Source organism: Cimex lectularius, unplaced genomic scaffold (genome assembly GCF_000648675.2).
Source record: "Cimex lectularius strain Harlan isolate CLEC.00 unplaced genomic scaffold, Clec_2.1 scaffold115, whole genome shotgun sequence".
NCBI lineage: Eukaryota > Metazoa > Arthropoda > Insecta > Hemiptera > Cimicidae > Cimex > Cimex lectularius.
The window spans coordinates 1-20,660 of NW_019392707.1; positions in this window are offsets into that span (position 1 = coordinate 1).

Genomic DNA, 20,660 nt, shown 5'->3' on the forward strand with positions numbered 1-20,660 from the left:
ACCTCGATCCACTCGGACACCAACTTCCCATCTCAACCGCACCTTTTGAATTTTCCCTCCTTTTTGCCATTTTTCAAATGTCGTGTAATCGGATTGGATGCTCGACGACAAATGAAATGGCCACGGAGAGCTTTAGTGAAGTACACTTCATTATAAATCATTAAAATGGCAAAACGGAGGGAAAATTCAAAAGGTGGGGTTGAGATGGGAAGTTAGTGTCCGAGTGTTTCAAGGTCACGATAGCTCGAGTGGTAGAGCAGCGGCGTATCTAGCCGAAGATCGTGGGTTCGAATCCCGCTCGTGCCATTGAATTTTTTATCTCAACTAAAAACCTTAATTAATTGTAATATATTAATTGGTCAAGCGGACCACGAAATTAGTGAATTTATAGTTTCAATCCTGATTTCTCTAAAGCTTTGCCATTTTAATATAAAATTTAAAAAGAGTCATTAACAGTTCAGTAAACAGAATCCAAAATTCTACGCACCAACTGTCAATTTCACTTTCAAAAATTTATACCTGTTTTGACGACAATAAGGCTTAAAATAGGTGACTCAATTGAGATCTGGCGAGGAAAAGGGTATTAACAATATTCCATAACAATAATGTAAATTCTCAATATAAAATATAGTCAGACAATTAAACTATTTTTAATTACGCTCATAGTTAGAGTTTCCTGTTGGTTTTGAATCAAGACAATTGAGACAGCTATATCAAAAACTTGCTTTATTAAAACGAATGTTCCTGAGATAAAAGATCATGGGAATACGGGCAAGTTTTAATAGACGTTGGTTATCTCAAAGTGTATTTCTTCACTTCCTAGTTTCTTATAATTCATCTATACAGTTTCGTAACCAGTTTGTATAAAGATCACGACGTCGGCTTTACAGGCACCAAGGAGTGGGAGATCAATCTAAGCAAGCGAGCCCCCACGGTATCAGATAAACCCGATGTGAGCAAATCAGTGACCTTATTGTTCACCTTATCGACTCACGAACATATTAATTACACACGGGTGACATGATGAAATTCGGCCAGTTAATACTACACTGGGTGAATAACATCAAAAAAGCAAAAAATCACAATAAAACGGCAAACGGTGAATTTATGCAAACGCACTTCCGCCTTTCGGTACATAATTAGACAAGGGGGTCTGGTCTTCAAGGTAGGCGAGTTGTGTAATTTCGGTAGTTAAATCACTCAGTAACCCATAAGGGTCCGGTTAACCCGGTAACTGTTGTTTCGGCTACCTGCCGACTACCGCCGTGTGTTTTATTATCTACAGTCCTTTTGTTATACCGACATCGTGCCGCGTACGAAGTTTGCGTGAGGATCGGGCTTCGACGGGAACTCCATCAATCTTGCTCTGACTCGAGTTTCCCGTGACACGGCCTACTTTTTTTTCGATGATCTTTTTATCCTACGGTTACCTTGTCACTGTAAAAAGTTAAATCCTTATGAAAACGTCAATGATTATAGTCTTCTTATGAATTAAAAGACGAAAAGAAGCACGAGATGGTGTTGGAGACACGGGCCAATTAGAAGTCTGCAGCTCTTTCAACGACATACAGTTTATACCTGTAATATACCAGCAATTTGCTTTGCACCGTACACAAAAGTTTAGCGACGAAAGTGAAAATGACCAATTGTGTCCTTTATAAATAATAGCCTTTATACATCTCGTGAATTACAAATTTTGGTATCGTGTGGACGGTATTAAAGTTTAATATCGCACAACTGTATACCAGTCGGTTGTTTTGTGTGCATTATTCAAATTAATTAATTAGGGTTGGAGTTATGAGGTTGCTCACTGTAAGGACTTGAAACTTGCTTAGGTGCTCAACTTGGTTCTCTCTCGGTTAAACTGAAAGATCCGATGATAATAATAATAATATACGAGCCCAAAATTTTGTTTAATACTATCATCAACAAACCATGACCTTACTGAAAATAAAATCACAATTAAAACAGCTTACTTTGGGATTATGACCAATTTTCAGTAGTAGAATGTAAGCCTTGTTGAACGTAAAATCCCGAACAGTGATTATCAGAATTACTATCAAAGAATTGAGGTCGGAATTTATAGCGAAGGATTGTTTAACCAATTCTACAGTAAGTTTTAGATTTAACGGCGTCATCTGTGAAGGATACACGCTTAAAACTAGATTAATTGTCAGATATGGTGCTAAGAGAAAATATATTTCACATAATATACACAATTATAAAACATTGTTTACTTCGTTATGCCTATCCTGTTTAGATATAGAAAAATCGTTTGAAGAGTAAAGCTAATTTGTTACATTCACTAATTTCGTGGTCCGCTTGACCAATTAATATATTACATTTATTTAAAGTTTTTAGTTGAGATAAAAAAGTCATTGGCACAAGCGGGATTCGAACCCACGATCTTCGGCTTGATACGCCGCTGCTCTACCACTTAGCTATCGTGACCTCGATCCACTCGGACACTAACTTCCCATCTCAACCCCACCTTTTGAATTTTCCCTCCTTTTTGCCATTTTTCAACCTTTTTATCTCAACTAAAAACCTTAATTAATTGTAATAATTTGTTACCTAATACCAAACGTTAAGTGACTTCCAAATTCTTGCCCTTTCTAGAAGCGGAGGTGATAAGGCAAACTTTTCGAGAGAATAAACTTCTATATTTAGTTAACCTAACTTATTTAGATTATCACGACAGAGAAATCTACAGCTAATCAGTAAATATGGTCTAGCGGAATTTTTCTCTTTAAATTATCTCTTTAAATGTTATAATCATGGTCGCTGTAATCATAATTCCTTTAGAAATTAACAGCTTATTTATACATTTCTGCCTGAAATATTTTATTAATTCTTATAAAGAATAAAAGAAATTAAACGCTATGAACGGACCAAGTTATTTGGAGTGCATCTATCATTTTATGATTCTGAACGAAACGCTATAAGAATATAAATACTGGGGTTGGCTGTACACATTTTGAACAACTAAAAATACTAGACTTCGGTATTTTGATTTACTAATTTTCACACAAAGGATTTGCAACTGTTCGAAAAAGAGAGAAAACAAAACCTTTTGCAGTATTTCTTCATCATTCTTGCCGAAACCAGGAATAAAACGTTCTTCGTCAATAATTTCTACCAGGTTAAGATAAAATATGATCCGAGAAGATGCCTTATAACTGAAGGAAGGGTTGTATAAAATTGAAAGTATGGGAAACCTTCTAAATACCGAACGGTACGTGGACTAATTTAAGTCCTGCCTAAAGCCGCTTCACGACTTTACCCAACAGATACCGATGTAACGAATGTAAATATTTAGCCGATATCGGTGTAACGAATGTAAAAAATAATTAATACTGACTTATTCCAGGTTCTGCAAGAGTCGCTCTTGCACGAAACCTAATAACCACCAACGTGTTTGACCTTTAAAGTACTTGATCCAAAAAGCGTTGAAGTTATTTAACTTTCTACCTTACTAAGCCGTTTGGTATTTGCGTGATGAAACTCACGATGTACTACCTCATACATTTAGGTTTGTTATCCTTGTAGTTTTTTGTTTGTTTTCAAACGCCTTCTACAGATCACGAGTAAATATTTGCACTATTTACTGCCTATCCAACCATCAGATATCACTTTGCAGAATTTCTTGAATTAAACCGGAAGTTAAACGCCATTCAAAGCACGAGCAGCAAATGTATAAGTGAGGTCTGTGCGGAGAAACAGGTGATTTTACAAAAATCCTTAAATTATGTATTTAAAAGGACAGCTACATGAGACAAATTATGATTATTCTTGCTCAAGTAGATCACGGGAGACACTGACATTAACGTAGACAAATCGAACCCTAAAGATAAGATTTGTCACTGAGAGCTGTAATGGCCGCTTGATTTGAGCCGAAAAGCGTAAAATAAAACTTGAATCATTGTCAACGGTTTTATATACGTACTTCCACATGAGACAGGAAATACTTATCTTGCACAAGCAGATGACGATATGTAGTGTACTATGTACACTGAATTAACTCCTGTCAATCAGACACCCAATTACATTTATCACTGAAAAGATCAACTAATTAAATAATATTAGATGTTTACAAATATAGATGTTCGACTCCCCCCATAATCAATCTTTTTCCAATATTCGTCAATTCGCTTCTTTTACCTTCGATAACCCCGCTTTACTTTCACGCTATTACTTAATTTTCGTTTTTAATTAATAATCATTAATTATTTCATTGTCAGTTAACCAAAAGTAGATGACAGTTGTAATTTCTTGACCTGCGATCCTCGTTGAAAGCACGAGGGGGCGGATATGGGATAGATGACGGTGATGAATTATTATTAACTTCTGACAATACTGGTTTTCTGTTTACGAAGGAAACGGTTCGTACCGCGTATGCTGTTTGACCATGTTGACATGATTATACGGAAAAGTGAAGTGTCCACATGAAATATATATTTCACTATGAGTCATTATAGGTCTTCCTAGGAACAAGACTTGGACGTTAACCCCCCCCCCCCTCATGAGAAATCTAACAAAATCACAAATCAACCATCAATCCTCGCAAGAGGCCAACATTGCCTTCACACCTCGGTGGGCTGAATTAGCAGAGGTACCTTATGGAAATAAGAGCTGCCCTCGCCCGGTAATGAAGCTGGGTGCAGCCGGGTGAAATATCGCCCTTGCCTCATTCATGAATTTTCTCTGTGTTCCAATTAGTTGGCCGTAACGCGGACAATTAATTATTTCCTCACTCTAACCGGCTTCCACCACGCTTCCACGCATCCGCAGACTTTCGGTAAAGCTTACCTTATTCCTTTTGGAACAATAAGGATGATTAAAATTAATTAATCGAAAGTAAAAGGCACTGTAGAATGTTAATCGGACTTAATGCTTTATGACTTCAGGTAAAGTAAAGCCTAAGACTGACAAAAATAAGATTACTTTGTAGTAAGGCCAAATGGTGGAAGATTTCTAAGATAGTTCTAAGTTAAATTAAACAATATTATACACATGACACCTGTGAAAATGCCCTAACGAAAATTATTTATAGAAGAGTACTTCAAAATGAGAAGTTCTATTATTGTTGTTCTATCTTTGGTCGTTGAAGGAGCGAGCCTTCGATGCTGTTTGGTGACCAGCAATAAAACTTAAGTTTCAAGAATTTATGTCCTTAAAATCGGTACCACATTTCTAGAGACTTATTTTCTACAAATCAGCCTGTTTAAAAACTAAATTTAATATTGCCATAAAGAGGCCTTCTAAGGGCTGTTCCCACGGTTCTTGCTGCAGCACCGGTGTTTGGAATATAGTCTATGACTGGTTATTACAATAAAAATCAGCTATCAAGAAAACTCAAAACGAATAGCATTTGCCGAAAACATCGTGGATCCGCTTATCCTGACTGAGAAATTCCACGGAGGAAACTAAACAAGACGATAAGGTCGGCTGTGCATTTGCAACTATGTATTCTGTAAATACTACACAAGCAGTATGTACTATGAGCAAAATGGTCAAACAATCGAACGCAGCAACTTGCAGTACTGAAGCCATTTGACTGGCTTTACCAAGATGAAACTGCTTCATTAATCAATTTTCTAATAAACAGTGGCTCTAGAATCATCATGGACTCCATCGCCAACCAGGATTACCATATGCCACTTGTAGAAATCAAAAATATTATTTGTTAAGAGAAGAGTGTTAAAATTAGATGGGTGAAAGCTCATACTGGATTGCTGGGAAATGAAACGACCGATGGTCTAGGTGGTCACTGATGGTGCCCAAAAAGACCTACCTATCACATGTACATCATGGAGGCCTTCTACCTCGCTCACAACCAATATTTAGACTCGCGTCAGCCAGCAGGAGAAATTGATCCAAAATTGGCAGTCCTCGAATAAAGGAAGACTAACCGGAGAATGTCTACAATCTATATAAAACAGGAACGAATTTGAAGAATCTAGAATGTTCTTTAAATTGACACAAATTCTAAGCGGACATGGCAAGTTCGCTGCCCATTAAGAATAAATTGAGTTAAATTGTTATCAGCAAAATTTTATTTTTCGGAATATTTTGTTTTCAATTTCACCTCGCATTGCAGTTTCAAATATTAGCCTGTATGATGTGCATGACGCAGTATACTTCATTATTATCATGTTTGGATTGATAAATTTTCTAGTGCTCTCACAAATTTATATGATCTCGACAAATACGAGAAATAAAGAGTTAAAGTGATCCATCTGGAAAATGAAATGACGTTCATATAAAGAAAGGCCGGTTAGCCTTTTTTTGTTTTTTGTTTGAGAATCCCTGAGTCCTCGTAACATTATTTACTAGCATAACAAACAGGCACAGGTGTACAAACTTTGAGATACACTACTTTTTGAAAACACGGACTGAGAAAGGTTTGATAATTAAATTCAAATGTTAAAAGATCTACGATTAAACTGATACCAATGGTGAATTTTTCACATTCGTAATTACATTGAGATTTATCGATTGGTAATTGTAGCAGAGGCATCGTCACGTGTGTGTGTGTGTGTGGTCTGGTGAAAGAATATAATATATCCCCGAGTGTTATGGGTTTTATGTACTTCGTTGTCATTTCCTAAATTTTTGCGATGTTAAATTGAAAAGAGAGATGCTCAAATGCAATGTAGATACCATCTCATTTTCAGGACCCGAGCCGGTCCATTGTTCGACTAAACTCCAGACAGGGGTCCTTTTCCATTCTATTGCTCTATAAAAGTTTTTTTTTAGTAAGTATTAAAAAATGGAAAAAGTGTGTGTTAGGAATGTCATTTTAGGGCAGTTTCATTGTATAAAGTAAGTATAAATATCTCGTTCTGTGTTTCCCTTGTTTATTGAGATGAAATGTATCAATTAGCGTGAAAGAATAATAGTACCCCATCGACCGGAATTAGAATAGAATAGAATATAGATACTTTGAACTACCTGATGATTGCAAGATTACGAAATTCTCGGATTTTCCTCTGCCAACGTTAGCCAACTCCAACGGTTTAGCATGCCATTAGAGTTGAAATTGGACTCATCAGTCCATAGTATGTATAGAAGAAAATTTTCTTCAGCCTCCCAAATCGACATTTGTGCAAGGAACGTTTGTCGTAATCAGAGTCCCGAAGTCCCCTGGGCAAGATGAGAGCGATACGGCTTAAAATTGTAAGTCCGGAGTACAATTCTAATTTTATTTTTGGAAAAATCCAAACCCCTTCCAACATTTCGGGGAGAGTAATTCGGATTTTCGCGAGCATACGGTAAAATATTCAACTCCTCGTCAAAATTACGCTCCCGGTTTCTTGCTGATGGAACAGCAACTGATCCGTATCTCCTCATATTGCCAACAACACGAATAAATCGATCAGTCGATCAGGAAATTTCTGGGAGTACAACTCGACTGCACGACGAGTAATACTACCACCGTTAATAGTGCAATCTTACATTTCAACCCCCTGTTGATCGAAAAAAGGTGCTCCCCGGGGTTCATTTTGAACGTAATACTGAATTTAACGAATAGGTACTATTATAAAATTTATTTACTTCCAGGAATTAAGATTTACTATCGTAATGCGAGTTTGACAAACAATGACAGAATGTAAGCAATAAAGGCAATTAATGTTTACTTTAGTGAAGAAGCAAATTATTGGAATTAACAAAGAAACAAACGACATGCGTTTTTTCGAACTTTTTGCCATAACTTTGTCATTTCTGGCTAATTTAAAACCCCACTACACCATATTTTTTTCAGCGTAAAAAAATAATTTAAAAAATTAAAAACAAAAAAAAACAGATTCTAATTCAAACAAGTCGGATCTTAATAAAGGTAAATTTTCGAAAAGGCGAAATAATTAATAATGATAACAATTATTGTCCACAGAAGGTGAAAGGTGGCGGTAAACGACCAATTATTGGGGTCGATTAATTGAAATTAATTAATTGTCAGTAATTGAACGTAGGTTTTTTAGACATTTTTAATATATAACCAGTCAAAGCAAATGAAATCCTCACACCATTAAAACAGAAAAACAATGAGCTAAATAAAGCGGAGACAGCCAGGAAACCAAGCAAAAAAAAAGAAATATACGTTAGTTAATGGTAAAACAAGGTACGCCTACAAAACGTAAAAACTTTATGAACTCAAAAATATATTATTTCGACCCTTTCGATGTCAAAAAGTTCCGAGTTCAAAAAGTTCGTGGTGATGTGTTGTCTTTTCCTCTTTCAAGCTAAACTGTAAAGTGTGAAGTGTTAAGGAGAGAGTGGTTGGCTCCCGAGAACGAATCGGATTGGACACGGGGCGCCGATCAACAGATCACTGATCTTGCTTCTGCGAGCCCTGGCCACTGACAAATCACCTAGATCTATTTACTTCCAAAACTCCTTATTTCTATTTGGCCTATTACCATTATTCCTAGGATTCCTAGCTTTACAGAAAAGTTTTGGTTTTTCTGTATCATCCAAGTTTGAAGTAAGCAGAAAGGTAATTCTTTCTTTGCTGTCTTCCCCCCTGACACTTCTCGTCTTAAAATCTTAAGGTCCGGCCAGGAAGGCATTAAAAGAAACGACCGGTCTCATTCGTATTAAAAGCATTGCAAGGTGCGTAATGTCAATCAGTCCGTCATTCGTTTGAAATTTGTGAGCCATCCTTCACTTGCGAGAAATCCCGCAATACCCAATTTAGTAGCAAATTTTAATGCTTTGGCTTTTAATAAAGCACCCACAACAGGTAAATTTTCCACTCCTCTAAATTGTCTGAGCCACTTAATCAAAGAATCCTCAAGAAGAGGGAACTCACAGTCTCTGTCCCTCTTTCGATTTTTTTCAATTTAATATGTGAAATTCTCTTTTTGTTCTTCGGAATTTTTGACAGCATAGAAGGCGGAATGTTAAGAGTTTTTGGCGACATCCTTTTTTTTAAACCACTTTCCATAGCCGCGATAATTTTTCTGAACATAGAAAGAGAAGTGCGTATTTTTGGAGGAAAATGGGACATATTGAAAATATATTTATAACTGTGGTGACGTTTTCTTGCTGTGAAATAACCGCGTATTGACTGCATTCTCTACACGTTTTACACGCCTACAAACGGTAGCACTACTTATTAACATGCATGTCCCAGCCAGTGCAATGCAGTGTTTGTTTTGCGGAAAGTGCGCCCCTATTTTGGGGTTTTTCCAAATGTGGTCATATCTCCATCAATAGTGACTCGAGTTGTACGATGACATTCTGAACCATTCTTCAAATTTAAAAATACTCGTAAAGCCAAAGAAGAAATTCTCCTGGAAAAAACGAGGGCCCCAAGTTTCAAGAAGGGACCCTAATATGGTTCAGAGATGGATCGAAGATGGAACAGGGAGTAAATGTGGGAATTAAAGGGCCGAACTACACCCTAGCAAAGCCCCTTGGACTAACCCCAACAATTTTCCAAGCTGAGGTCAATGCAATACAACTCGGTTTACAGGAGTTAATAAAGTTAAATATGAAAGGTGCACAGATTTACATATTCTCAGATAACCAGCAGCAATAAAAAGCACTTGATTCGTTTGCTTTCTACCCCAAACTTGTCTGGGAGTGCCTAAATCGCCTAATGACTATGGGAAAACTAACACGATTACCTTAAAGTGGGTTCCCTGATATGAAGGCATAGAAGGAAATGAACCGACTTACAAATTACCCAAAAAGAGGCAGCCCTCTCACCCATGGGGCCAGGACAACAGCTAGGTGCATCGGAAAGTGTACTTAAGTCGGAACTGGAAAAATGGATTGAGAAAGAAAACTCAAACACTAGACAAACGCGGCAGGTATGAGGAGCTAAAAGATTTATAAATCTCTCAAAACGAAAGGCGAAGAAACTCAGGCAGAGATTTAAGGAAAATTTTAGGCATCTGTACTGGCCACTGCTCTCTTAACTAACATCTAAAGCAGAGACGGAAACATGCCAACTCTGTCAGGAGGAACCAGAGACATCGGCACAAATCTTTTATGACTGGGAAGCATTAGCCCGGTTACGGTACAGCCAGTTCCAGTTCGGTAGCACATTCTCACACCAAAGGAAGTGCTTAGTATTATAAGAAAAAACGCATTTTCCAAGGCGTTATAATTTGTAGGGGTTCAACGATGGATCTACTTAGGTAGCAGTGGAGGAAAGAATTGTCAAAATTCTATATCAACCACCCCAAACCACCTTACAAAAATAAAATTAAATAAATAAATAAAAATTGATCCATGTTCTGTAGAGTTTTCTACGTCTAGTAAAATTTTGTCGAGCCACAGTTGGTAATTTATTCGTCTTCAATATTGAAAAATAAATCCTCTAGCATTGTAAAGAAATCTACGAATAATCCACCCTTGGGATGTTTGCACTAATATTTGATGTTATAGGAGACCTGTCACTTGTATTATTAATAGTACAAATAAAGTCTCTGGTAGTTTACAAATATTTGTATTATTAGTAATTGTTTATGAAACGGAATTCTTTTATTTTAAACTATTTTTCTTCTACTTTCGCCTTTACAAATTGTACGCTGTATATTTGTACTTTTTTATTATGAAAGAAAATTGTACAAATTACAAGCTATTGCACTAATATTATTAGTTTGTATTTCATTATGAAACAGGGCGCAGGCGGCCCCCATCCCAGACTGGCTCACGTTTTCATAAATTATTTATATTTATTATAATTTATTTTTATTATTGATAAAAAAATAAATTAAAATAAAAATAAACTTTATAATGCGAGCGACGCTCGGTTGTGCAGGCCCGATACACCAAACGACGACGTGAATGAAAAATATAGATATTTCTTGTTCTGTTTGTTGGATATGAATGAGAATCTGGATTATAAAAACTTCGTAAGCTTTTTCAACTTTTTTTTGTTTGTTAAAAAGTTGAAAATCATACGAAGTTTTTATAATCCAGAAAAATATAGATGTTTTAAGAGGTGAGATTTGACACTATTAAAACATGTGTGGTGTTTAGTGTCCGTTAGTCAATGATTATTCGGAGATCGTGAGATGCGGTCTGGTGTGACGTAGGTTTTAGAAAAACATTTTCTTTATCGTGCCAACGCTTCGATCTTTATTGATATCATCAGGGCCTGGGATTTATAAACATTGTTTAAATTTTACAAATAAATGTAGGATGTGGAAAAAATGAATTTATGCAATGCTAGAAATTGTAGATTAAAGAAACAAATGAATTTATACAATGCTAAAAAAAAAATTAAATTAAAAAAATGAATTTATACGTTGCTAGAAAATTTTAGATTGTATAAATCCCTGGCCCTGAAGATGATCTCAATAAAGATCGAAACGTTGGCAGGATAGAAAAAATGTTTTTCTAAAACTACGTCACACCAGACCGCATCTCCGAATAACTATTGAAACATTAAGCTTTAACTTTAAACCTTAGACATTTTTTTAAGGCAGCGCAATAGGCTGACAGCTGAAGTACGGTCTTGTTTAGGTTTTGATTTTAAACAAATTTACGTTAACACAGATTTAATAGATGTATTGCAATATATTCTTGATGACTAATAAATAGGAAAAACAGAGTTTATTTAATTCGGTTATTTTGCTCCACAATCAGAATACAAAATCGGCAAAACTGATCGATTATTACAAGGTAAGATTGTGTTGGGAAAATCTAAACTGAACATGGTACCAGAGAAAGGTATGATAAATGTATTAAATTTTATGTCTAATCAGTTACACGACCTCAACAAATAAATAAACGATGTGCCTATACGTTGCTCAAGATTGAAAACGTTGTTTAAAGATGTTAAACGAAAATGCCTTTTGTGTGTGTGTGTGTGTGTGTGTGTGTACTTTTTTTTAAATGAGACCGAAAGCGACAGATGTTGACGGTTCAATTTTGTCAGAAAGCTGGGGAGGTCAACCAGACAAATGTACATCGCCCAAACAATCATACATCTATAAAAATGTACAATCCAACCAGGATAATTGGAGAGAATTGTTTCTAATAATAAAACCGATAATGATGACAAAAGAACAAAAGTAGACTCAGACGTAGAGGTAATCAGGTGACAGGCCATACGAAGAAATCTATAAAAGACGGTGAGCCAAACATAAGCAGAGGCGGACAAGAAGTCGGGTACCAAGCAAAGAAAAACATATGAGCATGCAGTAGTGATAAAGATCGATCTTTATATATCCTTATTGATCATTACCGAAAGACAAACAAGGTTTATACAAAAAACGTAAAGTGAACCAAATATAAGAAGTGATAGTTTGGCAATCTGTAGTTCTAATTTAACATTAGAGAAACGAGCAAACACAACAGTTAGTAGTGTATTACTCTCTTGTCACTGGGTTTGTTTGTATTGAGAAGAATTAAAAAATGTACAAAATATACAATTACATCGTTTTGACCTGACAATCGATGTTCAAACAAAATGGAAACTTTTCGGTAAACAATTGTTGAAAAGGGTGCAGAAATTTGGGTTTAAACTATCAAAGGGGTAAGGGATTAAAGTCCTTGACTTTTAAGCCTAATCCTTACAAAGCTTAGGGGCCGGTTTTCAATCCGCACAAATCAATTGGACAAAGCAGGCAACATAATGGCACATTTTTGCGGTGTTTATAGGTTCGCCAATTTTTTTTTTGTTGAAAAGATTAATTTCTAAATCGTTTCGTCACATGCCAGTTTTGGTCAACATCAATCGTTTCGTCACTCCCGAGGATTTTGTTTGTTTTGACTGTACCTTCTGTATGACACTGTATCTCGTTGTTAACCGTTCAATAGCTAATGATGTTCGGTGGCTTGTCTGCACTTTGTACGTCCGATTAAACGACACGGCCGGTGATAGTATTAACAATGTCTTCTTCCAATCCGCAATCATCTCCTCCAAGCGTGGCACTGTGATTACAGTGGAAATAAATAAATTCACGATTTGTGCGTATCGTATAGTTACATCGTGAAGAGATATGTTGCGAACAATCGTAAGTGTGGCGTTTATGTGACAAGGGACCTCGAAATTACGAAAGAATCTCATGTTTTAGTGAACACCAGCATCAACCCTTCAGCCCTCCCTCTAAATGATTATTTTTCCAAGTTGTCTGTGAAGGTACAAACAGGGTAGAAATATAAAAGTATGGTACGGTTGACTGTGACGAAAGGATTGAGAATCGTGAGGAAATGGTTTTAATCCCTGAATGTGACGATCCGATCGACGCCCCTTTTTTGAGTATTTAAACGGTCGAGATGTCAAAATCCTACTTTTCGGGGGTTCGATATTTAAATATAAATATATAATTCACACAGGACGTTGTTTACAACTTAGACGATAAACACGATTGTTGTTTTCCTTCGTTTGGAGAGTTGTGATGTGCAAAGGGGTGAAAAAATTTCTTCCTTTCTTCGTAGAAGATTATAATCAAGCTTGTGTCCCCGCGACGTTTCGTTCAGTAAAATCTTTTACATTTGAAAATATGACAACTACACGAAAAACTATTTTAAAACAGGGAACTAATGAATCATTACAGACATAGACAATACCCTAGCTAAGAATTAATTTATTTTATTTTTTATTTATTTTGTCTCGATTAGCTCCACATACATTTCAACCTGCGATGACACTTTCATAGCGAGGATTCGGCAGGAAAACGTTTGGACTCCCTCGCGAGGTGAAAAAAGAAATCGCAACCCCTTAACTTGAATCGACAAGGAATGAAGAAAAATGTTTTAAACAAATATATTTAACCTGTGTACTCACTACGATGGCATATCCAGGATCTATCGGTTTCCAACTCTAGGTGTAGGCACAAACTGACATTTGGTAAGAAAACAAAAAACAAAACCAAAGACCGGATCCGGAGGGAAGCCGGACGTCTACGGAAGGAGGACCGAGTAAGCACTGGATCGGTCCTCGGGGTGGTTTTTCGCCGGCTTTCCAGCCACCCCCTCCGCCGAGGCCGGCTACCCCGGTGTGCGCAGCGAAACCACGCGCATCCTTCGCTCCCCGCCAGGCGACCGGCCACTAGGCACCCAACTAACTATAAACCAACGCCCTATTAAATCCCGTGTTCCGCACTACTTCATTTTCACATTCGACCCAACTATTAATCGTCATTTTTTAACATTTCGCCTTCTTAAATTATTTGTAAAAATATCTTAAATAATTTTGCCAAGCAATCTGTTACAGGTCAAATTGACCTTCATCAGAGCAGTACATATTTATTTATATGGGTAAATATACCCAGCTACAAATTCTATAAGAGTTCAAGTTATATACATATAAGTAATAATGAATAATTGAGACATAAATAATAATATACATATAACAATAATTAAAAATATGGACATATTCAACATAACAACGCAGAAATAAAATAAATATTGTGACAAAATGCACATATGTGTAAAAATATAAAACAAGTAAGGAGGAATGATAAAATTGAAATAAACAATTAAACAACAGAAGTACATAAACAAATATAAAATAAGTGAGGAGAAATGATAAAATTTAATTAAACAACAGAAGTATATAAAAAAATGTAAAGGCAGTGAGAAGGAATGATAAAATTTAATTAAACAACAGAAGTATATAAACAAATATAAAGGAAGTGAGAAGGAATGATAAAATTGAATTAAACAATTAATCAACAGAAGTATACAAGTAAATATAAAGGAAGTGATAAGGAATGATAAAATTTAATTAAACAACAGAAATATATAAACGAATATAAAGGAAGTGAGGAGAAATGATAAAATTTAATTAAATAACAGATGTATATAAATAAATATAAAGGAATTGAGAAGGAATGACGGAAATTTAATTAAACAATTAATTTTAGTTTATTTGTTTGTGTACACGCACGCCTTTCATATTTTCCTTTACTAACTCCTGTGCACAGAGTTGTATTGCGTTGACCTCCGCTTGTGAAATTGTTGGGGTTAGTCCAAGCGGCTTTGCTAGGGTGTAGTTCGGTCCTTTAATCTCTACGCCTACTCCCTGTTCATTTTTTGATCCATCTATGTATCTTATTAGGGCCCGTTCCTGAAACTTGGGGCTATGGAATATCATAAAATAAAAATACAGATTTTATAATATTTTTTAAACATAAATTAGCATGAAATTTATCAATGTCTATTCATTTAATCCTGTTGCTGGGAGAGTGGAACTGGTAATTAAGAAGGGATGTAAAACCAGGTACAATAACTGTTGTATTTAGGAATGTTAAATTTTGTAAAGGAAATCAGTTTAGGGCATGAGATCAAATTGTTTAATAGCTTGTATAGAAAAATCCTGTCTGACTTTCTCCTCCTTGAGAACCTCCTTAGCAGTTCTCCACAGTTCTTTACTGTACTTCCAAATCGGTTGAATTATCACACTGATTTATTAATTTAACAAACATCCATAACCTTTTTTTAATGTACAAAATGTAAAAAAGTAACAGTGTACACTGTAAACTAACATTTACAATAATATAATATAATAAAAAATTTACAATAGATAGAAAAGTAGATGTATAAAATCTAGAAAAAAATTAAATAATGAAGGAAAGGTTATGAAGGTAGGGACTAGAGGATAGGTTTTATGGAATTTCTGAGCCAGTCGAAATAGTCATTAAAAATGTCAATACTCAGGTAATTGGTGATGATTGAAAGAGTAGAGTGTGCAGGATGGGGTTCGGTTAGTGGTGATTGCAAATTTATTAGTTGAAGTAAATCAGGGGAGTATATCATGTTGTTAAGCAGTTTGTACAAGAATAGAAGCTCGAGTGTAGTATTTCAAGATTCAAGCAAAATAAAACTTAGTTATTACTTGATTATTCAAAAATCGCCTGGGATTTACAAACATGGTTTAAATTTAACAAATACATGTAGGATGTGGAAAATGTGAATTTATACAATGCAAAATATATTTTTTATATTCAATCAAAGTATTTCTAGTTAGTTATTACTGCGGGATTTCAATGGGAGTTGACATCATTACAACCCCTCCCCATAGCAGTTCCAAATTCAATGATTTTTGCTTAATATTTCAATTGAATATTTCTAAGCATCTATAAATATTAAACGTTGTCAGATTTATAACATGTTGTTTTCAAGTAATCAAAGCTGCATGTCTGAGGCAATACATTTTAAATTTTTGTGAATATTTTATCCTCGACAATTGTGTAAGTATGTGTGTACTCTACCTAGGTAGTTTAATTTAGTTGCTTTATTGTTAAGTGCAGTAACTGTAGAAAAGGCAATGGGCTTTTATTCATTATTTTAAAGGGACAAATAGGACCTCTTACATGTACATATTAAAAGTCAATTTAGTTTTATAAACATAATAAAATAATAGTAATATCAATAATAATAATAAAACATAATAAAATATACAAAACAAGAATGACAATTATTTAAAGATCGTGAGATTCAGTTTGGTGTGATGTAGGTTAGAAAAACATTTTCATTGTCGTGCCAACATTTGACCTTTATTGAGATCATGTTCAAAGCCTGGGATTTAAAAAAACATTGTTTAAATTATACAAATACGTATAAGATATTAATATGAATTTACATAATAATGTACACAATATAGAACTTTTGGGTTTAATCAAAATATTAGTACTCACTCAGTGTGTGTATTCTGTGTTGTCGTGCCACTGTTGTGTGTCATGTTGAGAGTGTTAGTGAAATTTTAAGTTTTTGTGATTTTGAAAGAGTGGGGAAGGAGGAAGGAGATCACACCAGTCCGCATCTCACGATCTTTACATAATCATTAATTAATGGTCACTAAATAATATATTGACAATAATATATTCTTTAAAATATTAATTATTTATAATTGAATGATGAAACCATATTACAAAATAAAAGAAGAAACAGAAAAAAGGTAAAAGGAAAAGAAAAAGAAAAGGAAGAGGGAAGAAAAGGAGATGATTCATGTTGTTTTTAAAATCTCAGATTCCATGGTCCGCGAAACAAGCCAGCGAAGAAGCAGAACATAGAGATGCAATTCTGAAGGAGTTTTAGAGGAGTGTTGATGGCTTGTGATATTATCGGTGCATTTGGATAAGGAATGTGGGGAAAATGAATAGATATTGAGGTCATTTATTTGATTTAATTTTAAATGGCTATATTTAAGTTTATAAGTACTTAGAATATTAAAGCTGCTGAAGACGTTAGTATGGGAAGAAATATGATCTCTTGATTTAAGATCATACAGTATCTAATGCAAGAATGACATTTGAAGGCAATGAGCAGATTGATAGTATAAGGAACGTGAAAACAAAGTGCTACAGTAAGGAGAATGAAGGAATTATTAAGGATTTAATAAGGAGAACTCTAGTTTTATGTAGATTGTAAACGCTAAGGCGTTGAAGAGAATGGCGACTTGAGTAAACCTTTGCTTGAATAGAGTTCACATGGTCATGTTGTGTAAACTTGGAGTTAAAAATAACGTGAGATTTTCAACTTTAGGACAAAAATTAATAGGGGAGTTGTTGATATGAGGAGGGGATAGGCAATCTATATTAATAGGTTTATTTAAAATTAATAAGGACTGTGATTTGTTAGGGTTTAAAAGAATGCCATTATTTCTTGACCATTGATTGACTAAATGAAGATTACAGTTAAACAGTTTCAGAGATGTTTCTTGGAGAACATGGAATGTAAAGCTTTCATCGGAATAAAGGTGAAATTGGCAGAATTTAAGAATTAATGGAAGAACATTTAAAGTTAAAGGAAAAAAGTAAAGTTCCAAAAATAGAGCCTTGGTGTACACCAGCTGAAATTGAGAGAGAATTTGAAGCCTTAACTCTCGGAGTTTTGTCAGACAAAAAGGAGGAGATGAGATTAGAAGCAGTAGCGTAAAAACCAAAAAGATGCATCAGTAGAAATTATAAATGAAGGGGTGAGTGTGGAGTTCACTCCTTTTTAAAAAAGATGGTTCCTACTCACATTAAGTTGTTTTGCAACAATCCGGATTTCGAGCCCTTTGGCTCATCGTCAGGTTGAAGGGTTTCCACAAACACGTCTCTCGATATGAATTGCAGAAGTAGAAAATTAGTATAGTAAAAATTACAGTAGTAGAAAATGACTGTTTTTCATTTTAGGTTTACAAAAGTGAAAACATGTTTTAACTAATAAATAATAAGAAATATGAGTAAATATAAAAATAAGGTGTTTTTGATTCAACAAATGATTCAACCACAAATCATGGCTAAAGTGCAAACTGATGACAGAAGCAAATTTTTTCTGTTTTTATTTATCCAATGGCAAGTACTAGAGAGTTCTCGCTAAATACTAAAATAATAATTTAAATTTAAATTTGTTTTATGAATAATTTAAAAAATTCATATAAACTAAGTAGGTACTAAGTAAATTATGATTTATGGAGCCAAATGCATTGGAAAAATCAAGTAGAACAATAATAGTACATTCACTAGTTTTTGTGGTCTGCTTGACCAAATAATATCTTTCAATTAATTAATCTGTATTTAAGGTATTGGTTCAGATAAAAAAGTTGAAAAATGGCAAAAAGGAGGGAAAATTCAAAAGGTGGGGTTAAGATGGGAAGTTAGTGTTCGAGTGGATTGAAGTCACGATAGCTCAAGTGGTAGAGCAGCGGCATATTTAGCCGAAGGTCGTGGGTTTGAATCCCGCTTGTGACACTGACTTTTTTATCTCAACCAATACCTTACAGATTAATTAATAGAAAAATAATAGTACACTTATTATCATCATTGGGAAAGAGGGAGAAACCCCCTCTGTCAAGAATGGCCCCATCTGCTGGTACACTGATGGATCTAGAACACAGAACAAAACAAGAATTTTATTTACAGATATATACACTATAAACAGTGGCTTAGTGGAGTTTCTGTTTAGTAACACTTACCTCCAGCTGGTTAAATTATAACAACATTTTTATTATATATATTTTCTATCAGGGGGGGGCATTACATTAAAAACCCCAGCTGTCATGGCCAAGCTATAGGAGGGCATTCTTTATATTCCTGTGCACGTACCCGTCGTCCAAACAATAATTGCCTATTTGGCAGCAGGTATGTGCTTCGCATTGCTTAAAAAAATTAATAGTTGCATCTCTGATGTATTCCAACACCATCTACACGTTTTTCATTGCGCAGTTCTGATATGTGTGCATATTGGGGCTAGTCTGTCACAAGCCTCAGAAACTTGTTTGACACAACAAAACAGACACAACAACCTGCAAGCATACAGAAGCATTGGCCTGACCACCATCTTGTATAGAAAATTTCTATTGGCAAGCGACAAAGCAGAGGGAAAAGTATACAGATAGCTGCTTTGCCTTTGCTCACTTTATTACTAACACGGGGAGTGAAAGTGAGTTTATGATCCAGTATCACCTCAAGATATTGACCGACTCAGACCAAGAAACAGTTACACCTTCAAATTTGATCTTTTTATAAAGCAATGGTTTACACTGAAACTTATTGTCTCTGTTTGATTGTGATTAATTTTCTTTTTCCAACAATCCAGAAATTTCCTATGCAGCGCATTACATTCTCTAATCTATTTGATATTGTGCCTATTCTACAAGAAGAGGAATGGAGAGCAATATCTTCAGCATAAACAGCCATTTTTACATTCTTAGGGAGAGTTATTTTGTTAAAATATAAAAGGAACAGGATGAGTTCAATGATAGAGCGTTGAAGATCACCAGCAACAATATCTCTCAATTGTCTAGAACACAATAAGGTACGGGGGGGCAGGAATATTCAGACCTGGAATCAAATACTCAGAATGCATGGGAAAATACACCAGTATCTTCCAGGCTGAAGACCACGCAATTGAGAGATGTACCCAGTTCAAATTGAACAAAGGGTATATATATTATGCAGGATGGGCGACCAAGACCTGAGGGGTTAAATGCCTGGGTAGACTCGTACCCCATCCCTAAAAGGTCCGGGACTTGGTCGGCTCACGTGTCCTGCATAAACCTCTTGGACTTGTTCACAAACCCCAAGATTTTGGACCATTTTATCTCGGGGAGTGATTTGGTGATGTCCTCTCCTTCAAAGATTTCAAATCTAGACCTAGCATACCTATCACACTCTGCGAGGTAGTGCCTTGCCGTTTCTTCTTTTATTTCGCAGAAGCGGCAAAAGGGATCTGGTAGGATACCCATTACGAAGAGGGTCTTCTCAGTGGGCAGTGGCCCGTCAGAATACCTATCAGCCTCCTAATTCCCTTCCTTGAGATAGAGATAGTCATTTCGATTCTGCTGGTTTGATCGCCTTAACAAACTCTTTCGATTGCCTGCGTCCGGGGGATAAATTCCACTCCCTAAGGAATTGTTTCATGCCCCAGTTATTGATACTCTTTTTCGCTGTGCTCATAGAGTGAGGTAATACCGGTTGTGGCCCGACAAACGCAGTATTAGAACCTTCTTTGGCTAGGCCATCCGCCTTTTCATTGCCATGGTGTCCTTTATGTCCCGGTATCCAAATAAGGGTCACACCATGAACAAAGGGTACAAAAACAACAACTATCATGTCAGTAACCAACTAGCCTTACTAACGCCAAACATCATTAGCTTAACGACATGAATTGCAAAACTAAACTAAACAGTTTGGGTATGCAAAATAAAGACACCCTCTGCTGGGTCCCAGGACATGTTGGTGTAGAGGGTGACGAGGGGGGGATCG